The 9,568-nt window shown below is 50.2% G+C and overlaps 1 pseudogene; it reads right to left on the bottom strand.

The window, feature by feature from the left end:
* Positions 1-885: 885 nt before the first annotated feature.
* LOC111143723 lies at positions 886-1,672 on the bottom strand (annotated as a pseudogene).
* Positions 1,673-9,568: the final 7,896 nt, after the last annotated feature.

Here is a 9,568-nt window from a genome sequence, read left to right as displayed (position 1 = left end):
GACCACCCAGGCAGGGCATGCCAAAGGATGGAGAAACTCAATCTACCCACATTAACCCATCACCCACCTCTTGTCATCATAGTGTGTGTGTGTGTTAGATGCAGACAGAGACATAGAGACAGAGGAGAGGCTGGTTGGGAGGGATTTCTTTGGGAGAGGACCGTTGATTATGGTCTGCTCCCACTGCAACGATCCCATCCACCCAGAGAGGTGGGATGAAGGCGTGTCTCCTCCTCACTTTAGAGTGGGGGACTTGGACACTTTGCCAAGTTCGAGATGTGCTTCAGGGGTCCATGGGCCAAAGAGAAAGACAAGTCTACAGCCACAGCCCCTCTTCTATCACCACACTCCCACCCAGCAGAGAGCTTGTCATGCTGAGTTGTGAGTGTCCACTGAGTTGTCTGCCTCCCCAGCTTGACCCGGAAACTTCTTTCAGACTCTCTGGGTCTTGTCTCGCCTGCTGCTGCAGAAGGCCTGGCCTGGGTCAATGCCGGATAACTGTTCTGGTGAACGGAGGAAAGACTGACTAGAAAGCAGAAAGAACAAAGTTTTGGAGGCACCCAGATCCAAGTTCAAATCCTGCCTCTGCCACTTTCCAGCTGTGTCCTCTTTGTGGGAAGTTACTTCATCTCCCTAACCTCATTTTCTCATTTGTAAAATGAAACTAATTGAGTATCTGTTCATAACGAAACAGAGCTTTTTCCCTGCCCTGAACCCTCAGTTTATTCTGACACAGATCAGAGGTGCCCCCAACACCCTGTCCAGCCAGCAGGGCCCCTGTACCTCTCCTCAGCCATGGACCCACTGGCAGGGGTGGCGGGGTGCTAGCCAGCCCAGTGGGCACGGGCTCTCAGTAGCCAGAGCCAGGGACCTGGGCCAGGCCTGTCACAGCTCCTTCTTGCAGGAACAGAAGCCCAGCTGCTCCTCCAGGAAGGAGATCGCTCTCGCAGAGAGATGATGCGGTCCAGCTGCTGGAAGGAGTGACTGAGGAGTCTGCTGGGGTCAGGCAGCCTGTGCTCCTGGGCCCTCGAGGCCCGGCTGTGCAGTGGGGCAGCACATCCATTCTGGACCGAAGCCTCCGCACCTCTTCCTCTACTGCACTGTCCATTCCTGTCATGGGGTTGGAGGCTTCCCTGGGAGTCCTTGACTCTGGCAGGCAGAGCACACCATCTGCAGATGGGCTGTGCCCTTTCTGGCACCGGTAACTAGCCATGGTGCTGACACAGTGCAGGGTACAGGTGCCCCCTCCAGCACTGCATTTGTCCACGTCTGTCTGGCAGATGTCGCCCTACCATCCTGCAGAGTGGCGACAGAGGCCTGGCTGGACATAGCTTCCTCCATCCCGGGAGGGTGGCTGACATATTGCTACTCCACCAGCCCTGGGGAGCCTGCTGGTCCTCTTCCAGCCAGGCCAGCAGGCAGAGCGGAGGCTGGCCCAGGGCTGCGGCGGTAGGCAGTCCTGTAGATGGTATGGTCGCTGCTGCAGGCTTGATGTCATCACAGATGGTGAGAAAGGGTTGGCTGGTACACACCTCAGGGTCCCTGGGAGCCCCGATGGCGCACAATCTGTGGCCAGGCCAGCAGTTGTGCTCGCTGCCACCCACTACCAGGGCCGGAACCGCACCGGAAGGAGCTCCCTGGACTCACACATGGCTTGTGTCTGCAGGTGAGATGGCCTTGTCCTCAGGATGGCCACCCGAGCTGGGAGCGCACTGAAACAGAGTTTTTAATGAAATGAGATCAAGCATTGGCACACAGTAAATGTTCCAGGAATGATGAACGAATAAAGACACAGTAGTCTTAGAAACTGCAAACTGGCGGGGCCTCCTGAGAATTTCCCCTTCTGAGCTGATAGAGTGCTGGTACTTCCAGATCCTGGTTTCCTTCCCTGCTCCTTCCTCATTCCCCACTGTCCTCATCTTTAGCAGCAATAACAGCTGCTGGATGTATGGCAAGTTACAGAGATTCTATGACTTGGTCTCGTGTAAATCCCACAATAGTCCTGGGGTCCATATTATAATTCTCATTCCACAGATGGAACCTAGGCCTAGAGAGGGTGTATGACTTGCCCAAGGGCATAGAGATCTGACAGTCAAAGGCACTGCTTTTGGCCTTCTTTAGACGAATCGATTTAACATGTATTCAGCACCCACTGTGTGCTTGGTGAGTGCAGACATGATGACAATTTCTTTCGCGGGTGGGGCGGGGGTGGCAATCGGCTGGAGAGCAGGTCGGTCCACTTTTCTATCTCTGTGGCTTTGGGCAAGTCCCTTCACTTCTCTGGGCCTTAATTTCTTCATCTGTAAAATGGGAACTATAATGATAGTCTCGTAGGAGAGAGTATGACTCTCTCATGCAATCACTGCATGGAGAAAAGAGGTAATGTATTTATGTAGCCTAGTGTCTGGCACGAGTAAGCACCCAGTCAATGGTAGCTTGTTCTCCGTTATTGTCAGTGAGATGTCAGCCAAGGTCCTCCTGACCCCTTGAGGTCTTCATAGGATAAGCCCAAGTAACTACTGAAAAGCCCTCTCCAAGATTACTGCAAATTCTTGTGCGATTTGATTTCTCCTGATCCAGCTCTGGCTTCAGCCCGTACTGTCTTTGGTCAACACTATACCAAAATAGATGTAAAACTTGGCCCCTTCTACTAGTTCTACAAACACCCCAGTCAAGGCAGGCTCAGTGAGTATCGGAGACTTTTTTTTTTAACGTTTCCAGGGATGGGAGACAGAGAAGGGGATCACATCATAGCTACAAAAAACTTCAGGGTGAACTAAGAGTAACCTGGTTCCCAAGATGGCTTCAGCCTTATCTTCCCCGTTGTCGCCAGACCCTCAGCCTTGGGACAGTTGCCAAAATTTGGCTACCATCTCTAATTCTCTCTTCCTAAGGAGCTCTCAAATTTCCATTCCGAGCATTATCCCACTGTGTGAAGCCTGAGAGGTTGGGGGTGGGGGTGGGGTTGACTTCCCCTCCTATCTCCCCCTCACCCACCCATCCAACCCCACAAGTAAAGCTCTGCAGGGTGCTTCCTGGGCCTTCAGGAAGCCCCCACAAGGATGGGAAGAAATGTTTGTAATCATTCATGGTGGTTGATGCTGGTGGGTGGGTGACCCTGGCTAACTGCTGGCTGCCCACTGGCCTCCACCCTACTCTCCACCCTTGGTTCCTGCCCGTTTCCCAAACCCAGTCCTCCAGTTTCTGGTAGATTCTCTCTGGCGCTCAGTAGCTTAAAACATCTCATGTCATTTTAGGAACAAATTCAAATCCTAGTCCACTCCTTGTTGCCTCCACAGCAGCTGCCTCTCAGAGCTTCAAGAGCAAAACTTCACCTTCAACATTTTTTCAAAGTATTTTTCCTACGAAAGCCATTCTCTTTGCTAGGACAGGAAGTCACGTGCTGAGGATCTACAGGGATTCTATCTGGCCCACAGGGATTAAAAAAAAAATCAAATCAACATTTAAAAATTGAGAGATGACACATGAAAATCTGGATTTGTGCCTTTTCTTGTAAACTCATAATATCTAGCATCATAGGACTCACACCCCCTCCCCGGCCCCCAAGGAGCATGTTGCCCTGAATGGAGAGCAGGATCCCCGCCCTTCAGACAGGTTTTTCTTATGCCCTTGTCCACTGGCCTTACTTGGCCTGCTTGATCCCTGTAGGCTTTCAACTTTGTGACCTTTGCTAAAGGGCATTTCAGGACCGGTTTCCACCCTCCACTGCATTATTGAAATCAGATTGGGTCCATGAATTTGCTAGATACACAAAGGGCACCCCAGGCAGAAGACACACCAACAGTAGTCACTTAAGCAGGCAAGCGATGACTGTTCCCGGAAGGGCAAAGGATCCGGAGGGACTGGGTCTCTGGTGAGAGGGGACGGTGGGGCTGGAAAGGGTTAACCTGGGGCTTGGTTCTGAAGGCCCTTAATGCTCTCTTACGGAACACTGGGAGCCAGTGCGGGATTCGGAGCAGGGGAACAGCATGAGGTGTTCGTATGACAAAAGAAGCTGAGAAGCTCGCGAGCAGGATGTATAGAAACCCTCCCATCACGCCGCCTCTCCCCCCTACCCCCGCCCCCCCGCCTATCCCCGCAGCAAACCCAGCGAGAGGCTGAGGCAGTGGTCCAAAAGGAGCAGAGATGCTGCGCCCAGGCGCGTGGCAGCGGCGGTGGGAATGGCTCGGAGGATGGAAGTGTAGAGACTGGGTTGCCCAGGAATGGATACGCTTGACCTTGACGGAAAACACTGCGGGCGCTGCGGCTGCAAAGAGCTCGCCTCCTCCCCTTCCCCACCCCTGTGCTGCAGCAGACTGCGGCGGAATCCCGGCCCCTCGCCTTTGCTCCCCCCGCGCCGCTGCGGCACGCGAGGGGCGGGGGCGGGAGGGTGGCGGGGAAGCCGGTCTTCCCTGGAAGGCCGGAGAAGGGGGTGGGGGAAGGAGGCCGGTCACGTGGCGCCGCCACCAGACTCAGTCCGATTGGCCTTCCCGCAGCCCATCCTGCCGGGCTGCTCGGGTTTCCGTGCACAGAGCCTTCCCTCCCTTGTTCCCACGCGCAGGGGATGCTCGGGCCCAGCGCAGAGCGGGGTAGGGCGGGAGTTGCGCTCCCCCTTCCCCGTTAAACGCTGCCAGATTCCTGGCTTCTCGCCGCAGTCCTCACTGCAGCTTGGGAGGTCTGATTATCGTCTCTGTGAACACATCCCTTCTCTGCTTCTCTCCTGCCTTCCCCCACCTGTCCCTCTTCCTACTGTGCTACCTGAAGGCCAGCTTTGTTAGTACTGGCTGAGGCAGGTTTCTGTTACTTGCCACGATTTTGCAGCTTTGGGGAAATCAGTTAATAGGCTGGACGTGGGGAAGATTCAAATAGAAATCCCACAGACACCTCAAGCGCCACGCTTCTAAACCAGCCAGTTTCTCCCCCAAACTGTTTCTTCTTTGTGTCCCCATCTCTGTTTTAAGCAAAAACATGATAGCCATTTCCATCTTGCTGTCCCCCATCAAATCTATGACTGAAACCTATTAAATTTACCTCCACAATATTTCTTAAACCTCAATATCCAGTATTTTCTCTTAGCATGTATCCCAATTTTTTGCTGATACGTTTGTGATCTTTTTTGTACAGTAGGCTCCACGAGAACAAGGACCTCGTCTTTTTGCTCATCATTTTATCACCAACACAGGACAGCACAGAGTAGGTGCTTGGGAAAATGTTATTAAATGAATAGATGTATGGTTAGTTCTGTGCTAGGTACTAAGTGTGAAGGGGGACACAGATTTTTAAGATGAGACACACAATTTTATCCTCAAGAAATCATCGGGACACCAGAGTGGTTCAATGGCTCAGTGGCTCAGTGGGTTAAAACCTCTGCCTTCCGCCCAGAACATGATCCCAGAGTCCTGGGATGGAGCCCCTAGTGGGACTCTCTGCTCAGCAGGGAGCCTTCCTCCCCGCCCCAACCCCCCACCCCCGCCAGCCTCTCTGCCTACTTGTGATCTCTGTCAATAAAATCTTAAAAAAAGAAAAGAAAAGAAAAGAAAAGAAATCATCTATGCATGTTAACAAACATGCACTGTGGCCTTCTAGACTAGCCCCTGAGCAGAGCTGGTGCATAAGATGAACAAGACACCGTTTCTACCTTCCCCCTTCATCTGGAGGGATCCACACATGACCAACCTAGACAGTAAGACTCGCATTGGAGGGGTCAGGTGTGGTAGCATATAATGACTTCCAGAGTCTGAAGAGTCCAAGGTTTAGACTCGAATGATCTGGCTTCCTAGGCCAGCCTTGCCTCCTTCTGGCTGTGTGACCACAAGTCTCTTCTCTCTCTGAGGCTCCAATTTTCATCTTAAAAATGGGAGATAACAGTAATGTCTAAAAGGGGTGAGAGATATGAATGAGATAAATGAAAACACTAAGTGGCAGGTTTTACAACAATACTGGGTATAGGTGGGTGACCTTGCCTCCTACTTTGCCTGGAACAGACCAGCTGACACCTGTTGAACTAGGGCAATTAATCTTAGCATTCCCTTTCATTCTCAGCAGTGTCCTGTGTTTGCACCATAAATTATGTGGTCATCCTAGTGATAGGTGTGACACTAGAGTTATCCCCACTGTGCCAGGGAGACACAAAGGTTCTATAAGCACTTTAGAGGTAAATTGGACTTGGATGTGGGGGTTGGAGGACAGACCAGGGGCAGGAGAACTTCCAGCTGAATGGGGAGGCCATTCACTGAAGCAGGTAGGGAGAAGGGAGGGCCAGGAAACCCGGAGACAGAAGACGACCCACAATGGACTTGTGGCATTCACCAGTCTTGATCCAGAGGGAAAGAGTAGGGGTTATAAGAGGTAGAGGTCACTTCTGAGGCCAGGGGAAGGAGCTGGGGCCCAGTCAGTATTCAGGTGACATCCAATTAAAATTAGCTTTCAGAATAACCTTGAAAGGCAAGTTCTAGAAAGCTAAAAAACTAGAGCCTCAAATAAAGAAAGAGCAGATTTTGCAGACCAACTTCTTGTATATATTGCTTTCCTTGATCAAAATGTTCCCACAGTGCTCTGCTACCTAACAGAATAAAAGCTGAGATCCTCAGCTTGGTGTTCAAGGCTTCTAATGACCTGGCCTCAACCTACCTCTGGTGAATGGTTCATATTTCACTTGGTCATGTTTGGCCCCTCCCTTCTTCTGAAAACACAAGAATTGCTCCTCCCCTGGTCCAACCATCTGGTCCAGGTGGGGACTATCAATTTGGGCACCCCATTCCCCCAATCAAGGCTGTGAGTGACCATGTGACCAAGCCTGGTCAATCAGAATCCTCCTGAAGGATTTGGAGGATTTGGAACAAAGGGAAGAGAATTTCTCATCTCTCTGGTTAGGAAGCTAGGAGGCATGAGCTAGGGATAGCTGTTGGGCACAGTTCCAGCCTGGAGAGGCAAGTGGCCTGAAAAACCGAGGTAGGAAGAAGAGACGGCTATTGTTTCCTAGGTACAGAGTTTCAATCTGAGAGATAAAAAAAAGTTCTGGAGATGGATGGTGGTGCTGGAAGTTGCACAAACAATGTGAATATACTTGTCACTGAATCACACACTTAAAATTGGTTACAATGGTATTTTGTATAATGTACACTTGACCACAATTCAAAGAGGGAGGAGGAGAAGGAGGAGGAAGAGCTGCCAGGCAGACAAGGAAAGTTGAAAGTTGGAGGAAGGCAGGTGGCTCCCTAGATAGGGTTGGTCCTTGGGCCCGGTTGCTAGAGTACTTGTCTCAAAGGGTTGCATGAGCCAAAATATGGCCTTTTTTGGCATAGGCCAGTTCACGTTGGGCTTCTTTTCCTTGCATCTGATGGAGTCCTAACACAGAAACTTTCCATTCTCTCTTCTCTCTCACATCCTTTCAGACATCCTCTACTCCTGTCATGCCCTGCTGCCCACGCTTCCTCAGACCAATCCTGTGTCTCCTCCCGTGCCTCTCCTCCAGGCTCCCTCTGCCCTTTCCCCTACTTACAAATGTCAACTCCTACTCATCGATGGAGACCAAGCTCAAAGGGCTCTTCCTTGGAAAGCCAGCCCTGACCACAAGTCTTGCCATGCCTTCCTCTGTACATACCTTCTTTTTTGTACATGTCTTTGTCACCCAGTATCCCAATGACCCGCATTCTTGTCTGTAACTTGTCATCAGGCGACAGTGTTCCTCTCCATGACCCTTGTGTCTGACAGCCTCACACTAAGTATCCTAAATGTTTACTGAACGGATGAATAGATGAGTAAGAACCCTTCTTTCTCTCATGCCATCTCCCTGAGTCACTACTCAGTTTCAACCAAGTGGGGACACAGGGGAAAAAAAAATGTGGGAGGAATTGCTTTAGTCCCTCAACTCAAGGGTGAAGGATCCAGGAGGGAAGAAAACCCAGTAGAAATGGGGCCATTTCAAAGTTCAATGGCATTTATGAGAGGTCAGCTCTCTGCCAAACACGGATGGTGGCAGCTTAGAGCTGAGGCAGTTTGTTTGGGTGCCAGTGCCAAGACAAGCATTCAGTGTATTGAGCTTTTTAGCAAGTGTGGATTCTGACAGCTGTGCAGGGAGAGTCACCTAAAAGCTATCTGGGTCTGCCTGGAATCAGGGGATCCCTATCTCCTTCGACACAATCTGACCCAAGGAACAAGGCAGCCCTCTCCCTGACCCTTCGTCCCCGCCACGGGCACACACCTTCTTGAAGGGGGCACTGCAGCTGATCAGGACATGTGGCATTAAGGATAGAGTAAAACATACCTACAGGGAACTGTGGCTTTGATAATATTGCTTTCTAACTAGTCCATGGATTCCCCCCTACAATTCCTAGCCTCTGTTGCTTGCAGCTCATATGACGAGTTCCAATTAATAGTCTGAACAAAAGTAATGAGTGCCATTTCCAGGAATATTTAATTGCCAGTGCACAACCCTCCAACAATCTTTCCCTTACTGAGACAATCCTGAAAGCCTTGTGTGGAAGTTGTGGAGGCAAGGATGGAAGAGCCTGGATCTCTAAGTTACCCAGTGGAGTAGAGGATATGTATCTTGGAAAGTGCCTTGAATCCATATCCAGTTTTGCTTGAGTGAGGAAAAAATAGACCATTGTTATGTTAAGCCATTGAGCTATTCAGGTTGTTTGTTACTTCAAAAAACCCTAGCCTATTCTGACCAATATACAGAAATTAATTGTTTTAACCATCAACTATCAAACCTCCCTATTTGAGGAGAAACATTATCCCTCCTATGGTTTTGCCAAATCCAGTGGTCACTTCTCTATTCTTTCCTGATTTCTCAGCAGCCTTTGTCACAATTGACCATTCCCCCTGGAAACATGTTCTCTTGCCACCTGTGACATCACACCTGCCTGGTGTTTCTTCTCTTGCAGCCCCTGCTTCTCAGTTTCCCTTGCTGTCTCCTCTTTCACTGTTTTACCTCAAAAGTTTGAAGTTTCTCAGGGCTTATTCCTGGGGAACTTTCTTGTGGTTTTACATGCCACCCATGAGAAAAACATCTGGTACCTTCCAGTATCCACTCTACCATTCTCTATTAATCACAGAGCCCCTATTTTTAGCTGGGTACTTTGTGTCTAATTAAAAGACTACATTTCTCAGTATAGCCATGGGACTATCTCTTGGCCAATGAGATGTAAGCAAAAATGCGTTGGACTTCCAAGGCCCTCTCTTAAAAAGAGAGGGTGCACTTTTCCCCCTTTCTCTTCCCTGCTTCCAAAGGTGGAACTTAATGAGGTGACCTGAAGATTGGAAACCAAGTGCTAAGTGTATCAGAGCAGCCCTGGACTTCCTACCTCCTTTTTTGGTGAAGAGAGAAATAAATCTCTGGGCGCCTGGGTGGCTCAGTCAGTTAAGCATCTGCCTTCGGCTGGGGTCGTGATCCCAGGGTCCCGGGATTGAGCTCCACATCCACTCCCCTTGCTTGTGCTCTTTCTTTCTTTTTGTCAAATGAAATCAAGAAAGAAAAAGAAAGAAAGAGAGAGGGAGAGAGAAAGAGGAAGGGAGGGAGGGAGGGAACAAGGGAGGGAGGGGAAAGAAGAAAAGAAAGAAA

The sequence above is a fragment of the Enhydra lutris genome, unplaced genomic scaffold (genome assembly GCF_002288905.1).
Source record: "Enhydra lutris kenyoni isolate GAN:26980312 unplaced genomic scaffold, ASM228890v2 scaffoldscaffold9, whole genome shotgun sequence".
NCBI classification, from domain to species: domain Eukaryota; kingdom Metazoa; phylum Chordata; class Mammalia; order Carnivora; family Mustelidae; genus Enhydra; species Enhydra lutris.
The sequence above is the reverse complement of the archived record's forward strand: the minus strand, read 5'-3'. Positions and strand labels throughout refer to the sequence as shown.